We start from the raw sequence: 8636 nt of genomic DNA, 5'->3' as shown, positions 1-8636 counted from the left end.
GTATAATACGCACCACAATGTGTTACCACCATCCTTTAACCAGATTCCGTACCCATCTGCATCACGGCCTACTATGTCAGAAAATCCTTACCCACATATACAGCAGCAGATGTCGGTAGTATTCGGCTCGCAACCTTCTCCGGGTTCCCGTACATTTGACAGTAGGTCACAGCATCAACAAACATGATTAAACACCTTTGTTAAAAAAAAAGCAACTCCAAATATGATCTACCATCGACATTAAAAAAAACAACAACTCCGAACAAACGAAACTTATAGCAAGCGAAACAGGCAAGCGAAAAAGCAAGCGAAATGAGCAAGCGAAACAGAAAAGTGAAATTACGCGCCGACGTTCCCCAGACACAAAACTACACAGAAAGAAAGGACAGACACAGAAAGGTGGGAAATCTCAAAAAGCTAAAAAAAAATTATTAAAAAGAAATTACAAAAAACTACCCTCGACAATTTACCCTCGACAAAAACCTACACTCCATTTTGCGATAGGTAAAAACATGGATTGTTTCCAAACCTTTTTAATCTTTCACGAAATCTGGAACGGATGGTGAAACATGCATATTTAGTTGCATTTTATCGATGCAAAAGAGTCAGGTGAAAACAGTCGCCAACCTGTGTTTTCGGCTCCTTTAAACTTTTTACGAGGTTGTTAAAAGCCTATGAAGTAGCAGAGGATAACCATTTTGCTAGGAAAGAATAAATTGACCTCTTTAGCTTGTACGTTTTGGGTGCTTACCATTTAGCCAAAAATCCGTAAATTCCGGTTTGAGCTCAAATGGAAAGGCAAATTTTCCAGAAAACCTTTTCGAAAATTGTGAACAACCTCCAGCGGGAGTCCACTTTTTTCGTTCGGAACGGAATTCGGGAAGTTCCTTAACCAATTGCGAGAATCGTTCCGTTTCCAGGCCCCTTATCACAAGATATGGGAACGTTCTGATTTTTCCGACTCCGATTCCGTTGAGGTTGAGGTGAGGTTGAGGTTCCGTTTAGCGGGCGGAATTCAACAAACACTGCAATCTGATTGGTTTCGGGAGCGGGCGGAATTTCTCATCCGTCCCGCTCACGGCGGGCGGCATCCTAGCCTTGGTTGGGTGAAATAGAGCTTGTCGCTTTCATAAGTATTTCGCAATTATTCCGGACATCTTGGTCACGATGTATGGACGAAGTATCCATGATAACTGGGTTGGTAGGAACGGTTTTGAATTAAAGATCGAGAATGAACGATTCATGCTCACGATCTCGTCAAAACTTTCAATTTGATTTTCTGACGAAGTTGTTTCAGTTCAGAATACGGCAAAGAAATGCACAACAAAAACTTCCCTATTCCCCGCCCCTCTCCTAGCCTTGGTTTCGTGAGCTTGTGTGATGACCTTAAATTTCCATTTTTTTGACACCGAATCTGTTTACATACAGAAGTTACGTTTATCAAATAAAAATATTGGTATTTTTCTTTGAAACGTTCGGTTTGTAAGTCGCTTTAATACTGCACTAGTCTTGTTCCAGGACTCCCTCTTACTCCGCCCTAAAAATGGGCCTGGGTCCCTGGCGGGAAAAGAGAGTCCTGTATTACTTGCAGGCGCATGATCGGAATGAGCCAATCATAGTGCATTAGATGCCAGGGTGGATATGTAAATAAAGAAAACATGGAAACTCCGACAAGAAAAAATCATATGCACATACATTACTGTGTGATTTGGTGTGTCAGGAAAATACAATTGTCGTGACCAAACAAGGAGAAAAATCCCTATCGCAGTTATGTTGGAAAATTATTGCCGAATAAATGTAACGACTGAGAGAAGATCGCAATACGTTTGTGCAAACGCTGAACTAGTAAATACAGTATAGGATTTCACTAAGCAAAAAAACGCTTGAAGCCAGAATGTCAACGACAACGACAATGACAAATTTTATTGAAAATTAGAAATAAATAATTACATTTCTTTCCCCCCGCAAATAGCTTATAAACTAATCGAGGCGGGCAGAACCGAGGACATACTACAAGTACAAGGTTATCTATAGATGGACTAAATAACAGTAAAGACATTACTATACAGTTACACGGTAAATAGAATGAACTAACCTAAAACAAAACAAGTACATCAAGATTATGACAAGAGGCTAACTTAAAGTATTATTTTAAATAGCTTAATAAGACTGGAGACTTCGACATAATCATCTTCTGACCGCGAGAAATTTAGTAATAATTCCTTTATCTTTTTAAAAAAGAACGAGCGTTTAAGTAGTAGCTAGTAGTTTAATCGAGTAAGGAATAGAGTTCCAAATTTGGGCACCAATTCTCGAGAAAAAGGAATACATTTTATTAGTTCTAGAGAACTTAAAATAAAAGGAGTCGCTAGAGACAGATCTAGTTCTGTAATTGTGAATCTGACTTGTTTTAACAAACTGATTGAGTATACTAGCTGGTGCTCACTGTCTGTTTATATCATACAGTAAATAGCTACAATCTCTAAAAAATAGGCTAGGTAGGGGAAGGCAATTTGATTTGAGAAAGAAGGGTACGGTGTGTTCTTTAGACTTACAGAAGTAAATAAGACGTAAGGCCCGTTTTTGTAAAGTTACAATCTTTCTTTGAAATGTCAAGGGACAATTACCCCAAGCACAAATACCATAAGTTAAGTAAGGGACAATTAATCAGTTGTACACTGAAAGTAAAACATGACGCGCGACATAATGTCGAATCTTGGCTATAATTCCTATCGACTTGCTGATTTTGTTGCTGATAGATTCTATGTGATATTTCCATTAAAGATTTGAATCAATCATCAAGCCAAGATACTTTACATAATCTTTCATTTCAAGGTTTGCGTAGGTGTTAGTTACGGAGTCAAGAATTCTAATCCTAGGTGTGAAGGGCATATTCTTTTGCCGGGGACGAAAGATGACAAAGTTTGATTTCTTTATGTTCAGAGACAGTTTGTTGGCCTTAAGGACGTTCGCGCTAATTGTTTCTGCGCATCCTTACTGCGCACGCAAATCAACATGCCACGCCATGCCACGTCATGCATCGAGCGCGCGCACTAAGTACTCAAATGAACAATAGGGCCGTTTATACGAGAGAAAATAAGCCGCGGCTAACTCTGGCCGCTGCTTACGTAAGCCGCGAAAGGAACTATTTATACGAGCATAAACTCCCTGGCCAGGACAAGCCTCGGCTTGAGAAAGCCGTGAACTTGGATTTTGTAACATTTATACGGGGTGTTCGCGGCTTACGTAAGCCGCGGCCAGAGTTAGCCGCGGCATATCTTCTCTCGTATAAGCGGCCCTAATGATAGGGCAGATGGCCATTGTTATAGCTTTGATTGGATTTAACGATCTTGGACGTTCGGTGACCCCTACTTTTCTTTTCAGAAACAGATTTCATTTACAATTATCTCCACATATCAACAAACACCTTTGTTAACTCTTCCGCTGTCGTTTCCACCACAGCAGCACCATGTCCTGCGGCAGCAAATTGGTGGCATCCAAGGATGTCACCATATGGTTACGAGCTTATACTCTTGCCAAACATGGTTCAAAAATGTTACGGCTGTGGCAGCAGTTTTGTGGGCAAATACAGAAACTCGCGATTTAATTTGGTCATTAAACATATGGACAAGCGAATTGCCGGGAAAGATTCGTTAGGACAATTGAGATACAGCGTTGACTTCAACAACACTTATTACCACCCTTTAAAGTCCCATATCCATAACAAAAATCCTTTCTTTGATGGCAATGTACATATTTAAAATAGATCACTCCACGACTCTTTAGGTCACGGTTAACACCAGTTCCTCTCCTCCCTTGATTTAGAAGTTAACATAACTGAAAGGGAACCTCCACTGCAACAAAAAATAACTTTAAATAATAGGAAATAACCTTTTCAGTCAAATCAGTCCATTTTTTTTTTTTTTTTTGAAGGAAGAGTTTGTATCCTAAATAAATAAGTTTTAGAATCGCCTATTTTTGTTTTCAAATTTCGCGGGCGCCGCCATCTTGAATAATTGTGACGTGTTACGGTGGCCTTATTGTTATTGGACAAGAGCTCTTTGTGTCAGAACTAATAGGGCAAATTCAAGATGACGGCGCCCACGAAATTTGAAAGTGAAAATAAGTGATTTTGAAATTCAGTTTTCCTGATATAAACACCTTTTTTGAAACAAATTTTGAACAAATTTGTTTGGAGACATTATATCCAAGATATTTTACATAATCTTTCATTTCAAGGTTTGCGTAGGTGTTAAATACGGAGTCAAGAATTCTACTCCTAGGTGTGAAGGGCATATTCTTTTGCCGGGGACGAAAGATGACAAAGTTTGATTTCTTTATGTTCAGAGACAGTTTGTTGGCCTTAAGGACGTTCGCGCTAATTGTTTCTGCGCATCCTTACAGCGCACGCAAATTCACATGCCACGCCACGTCATGCATCGAGCGCGCGCGCTAAGTACTAAAATGAACAATAGGGCCGTTTATACGAGAGAAAATAAGCCGCGGCTAACTCTGGCCGCGGCTTACGTAAGTCGCGAAAGGAACTATTTATACGAGTATAAACTCCCCGGCCAGGATAAACCGCGGCTTGAGAACGCCGTGAACGAAGATTTTATACCATTTGTACTGGGTGTTCGCGGCTTACATACGCTGCGGCCAGAGTTAGACGCGGCTTATTTTCTCTCATATAACGGCCCTAATGATAGGGCAGATGGCCATTGTTATAGCTTTGATTGGATTTAACGATCTTGGACGTTCGGTGACCCCTACTTTTCTTTTCAGAAACAGATTTCATTTACAATTATCTCCACATTGTCCAAAAATGAACAAAAAAATCAATGTGAGAAGTTAAAAAAAATTGAAGATTTCTGTCCACGGGACATAGAATCCTGCCATTTTGCGGCTGCAAGGCGCGTGAAACTATTGTCATTAAATGCGAACTTGTTCTTTGAGGAACCTCACCAGCTGACTAAATTCGCTTAAAAGGTCCATTTAAACCATATTTGGCAGAGAACATTTCCCTTCAAAGCGCTAATTGCAATATTTTGGGACTTGCAGCTACATTTTACATTTCTGACGTCGCTAACTCATGATCTTTCAACGGTAAAATTTTCAGAAAAAAATCAATGTTAGAAAAATTTTGCGCGAACGTCCTTAAGCCATTCGTTGACGTTGCCAAGCTCGCGATTAACAAGAGACTCGAGTTCCTTTAAGTTGTTATTTGAAAGTATTTTACTGGTGTCGCATCGCCAACTATTCCGGTCACGACAATTCAGCGCGACTTACGTGAAATGACTTTTTCCGCTGTTCTTCTTCTTGTATCAGCGGGCTCGTATCGCTGTGACGCGAGGTACGGAATATGTTTTTTATATCTACTAAAGTTTGGCCCATACCAAAACCGCAGAGAAAAATAACTTGCTTCGAATAATGAAGTTCACAAAATTAGCTTTCAAACGATGGTTTTTGCGAGAAATTTGGACAAAAGACAGCCAAGATATCGTTATTCGAAAACAGGGGATTTTACAGTTTTAACGTGGACTTGTTTATCGGTTTTTTGCGTTCTTTGGAAGGGAAAAAGTACGGATCAAACATTTCGCTGCTGACTTCATATTTTGGGTTAGGGTCAAGAACAGACTCAACTATGGGTCTCCACTCCGGCAAGTGAAGAACCAAGCACAGGAACACTGGTATCTGTCTTTAATTCCAGGGATTTTCGCATATTTGCCAGCTTTTGTAAGGCTTAAAGGGGTCGCTCACCTCAAAACAAAGCATAGGAAAAATGAAGGGTGTTTTTTTGGCCTGAAGTCATATTTTTTACAGCAGAACACAGACAACAGTCGTTATAATGGCATCCCGTTCCGGCAAATGTTCCATCTGCAATTTTTAGTGCACTTTTTCGAAATATTTAAAACCTCTCCATACATTTCTTTGTAAAATTTGACGCCATTTCGAGAATTAGATTTCTAAGAAACCGCTTACGTTACGCGGGCGCATGGCCGAAATAGTTGGCGATGTGTCAGCGAATAGATAAAAGGAAAATAACGAAGAGGACTTGTAAATATCATTGATGTACAGAAGGAACAAGAGTGGTCCGAGGACTGAGCCTTGTGGCACGCCGCACAAGGTCGTCTCAGCCTCAGACACAACATTATTAACTTCCGTGTTTTGCTTTCGATCAGTTAGATATGATCTGAACCAGGAGTTAATTACACCTCTAACACCATAATTTTCAAGTTTAGCTAACAAAATCTCATGATTAACAGTGTCAAAAGCTTTCTTGAGATCGATGAAAACACCGCACGAAAATTTACCGTTGTCCATATTTTGGAGAATTGTGTTAACAATATCAAGTATAGCATGCTGAGTACTGTGTTTACTACGAAAACCATATTGCTGATCATAGAGAATGTGGCAATCTTTGACAAACTTGGTAAGTCTAGAGTACATAAGTTTTTCAAAAATCCTGCTATAAATCGAGAGCAGTGAAAGAGGTCAATACTTTTCGGGCATTGAGTCATCTTCGTCCTTAAATATCGGGATAATCTTAGCACGTTTTAATTTAGATGGGAAAATCCCTGAGCAAATAGACTGATTAAAAATCGTGGCAAGAGGTACAGATATGACACTTTTTGCCAATTTTAACAACCTAACCGGAGATGAGTAAAGACCATGGGCCTTGTTATCTTGTAAAATTGAAATTTCAAAGTTAATATCTTCCGGATTTGCAATGTGTTTGGTAGTGAACTGAGCCATTTAATACATCAAGACATGCGAGTTCCATTTCAAAGACCACAGGAATCAGAAAGCTAGGGAGCTGGATGAAGACAGTCCCGAATGTTTTAAATCAATGTGTGATGACTTGTTACAAAGCGACACAGTTGAGGGGTACAATGTGACGCAAGCAAAATTAGATAGTTTCATTGATGAATGTCATGGTAGGGAGTTCTAAAAGTCATGGATCTCCCGGTGGCACAACAGGCGCGGTTTTAATTTCGGTGCCTTTGCCCCCCCCAAAATGCTCCCCAAATGAACCAGGCGGAAGTTGTACATGCCAGCTGGACACACAGTGATTCCCTAAATATGTCATTACTTGATGTGTGCATGGCTGATGTGAGGGACACAGTTGTTTTTGAAGCGGAGTTAGAGGGAATAATAGATAGAATAAAGAATGTGACATGTAGATCAGGCACAAGGGGCCCATCCTATGCAGACCCCTAAAGACGACGCCATGATAGAGAGGTTCAGAAAGCCAAACGGGCTGGGAAGGAAATGTTTACAAGTGCTGATGGCCACCTCATTGACCCGAAGTCATCCGAAAGACTGGTACAACCATTACGAAAAAGAAATCCTTTGAAATGCAGTCACAACCATTCACCGAACAGTCTTGATTATCACATAAACCACATTGTACATTCCAAGCCTCTTTTGCATCTGGTTCTCAGTCTTCCGCGGTTCCACCTAGATTGTATAATACGCACCACAATGTGTTACCACCATCCTTTAACCAGATTCCGTAACCATCTGCATCACGGCCTACTATGTCAGAAAATCCTTACCCACATATACAGCAGCAGATGTCGGTAGTATTCGGCTCGCAACCTTCTCCGCGTTCCCGTACATTTGACAGTAGGTCACAGCATCAACAAACACCTTTGTTAACTCTTCCGCTGTCGTTTCCACCACAGCGGCACCATGTCCTGAGGCAGCAAGTCGGTGGCATCCATGGATGTCTCCATATGGTTACGAGGTTATACTCTTGCCAAACATGGTTAAAAAATGTTACGGCTGTGGCAGCAAATTTGTGGGCAAATACAGAAATTCGGGATTTAATTTGAAAAGATTCGTTGGGCCAATTGAGATATAGAGTCGACTTCAACAACACTTTTTTTTAAGAAAGCGTTAGTATCGTAAATAAATAAGTTTTAGAATCGTATATTTTTGTTTTCAAATTTCGCGGGCGCCGCCATCTTGAATAATTGTGACGTATTACGGTTGCCTTATTCTCGGTTTTCACATGACGTCACGACCGCCATGTTGGTGCCCTAGACAAAGAAAAGGCGGCCATGTTGGTGCCCCGACCAAATCCTCCGGTAATTTAACTCTATTATTATGCAAACGCTTCCTTTTGTTTTCGTTGAAAAACATGGCTGTTGATCACGTGAGTGAAAACCAGCAATTGTTATTAGAAAAAAGCTCTTTGTGTCAGAACAAACAGGGCAACCGTAACACGTCACAATTATTTAAGATGACGGCGCCCACGAAATTTGAAAGTGAAAATTAGTGATTTTGAAATTCAGTTTTTCTGATATAAACACCTTTTTTGAAACAAATTTGGAACAAATTTGTTTGGAGTCATTATATCCTTCGGTTTAAACTTATTCTGTAGTGAGAGTGGAGGTTTCCTTTAAGGACGGTGCCTACTATTGTTATTGCGCATACGTTCTGCACATCTCCAGATACTCGGATTTCCTATCGGTGATGCTTACTAATACAGGGATATTTTTGCGCAGTTTGAAACTACCCGCAGAAAGTAGATCCTAGCAAGTACTCTTGATATCCAAAAAGAAAATTGGGGGTAACCATGCATTTTTCAGAGATAATAAAGCTTCAATTTGCGAAAGAATGCCATACATTGC

This window comes from Montipora capricornis, chromosome 10, assembly GCF_036669925.1.
Source record: "Montipora capricornis isolate CH-2021 chromosome 10, ASM3666992v2, whole genome shotgun sequence".
NCBI lineage: Eukaryota > Metazoa > Cnidaria > Anthozoa > Scleractinia > Acroporidae > Montipora > Montipora capricornis.
The sequence above is the reverse complement of the archived record's forward strand: the minus strand, read 5'-3'. Positions refer to the sequence as shown.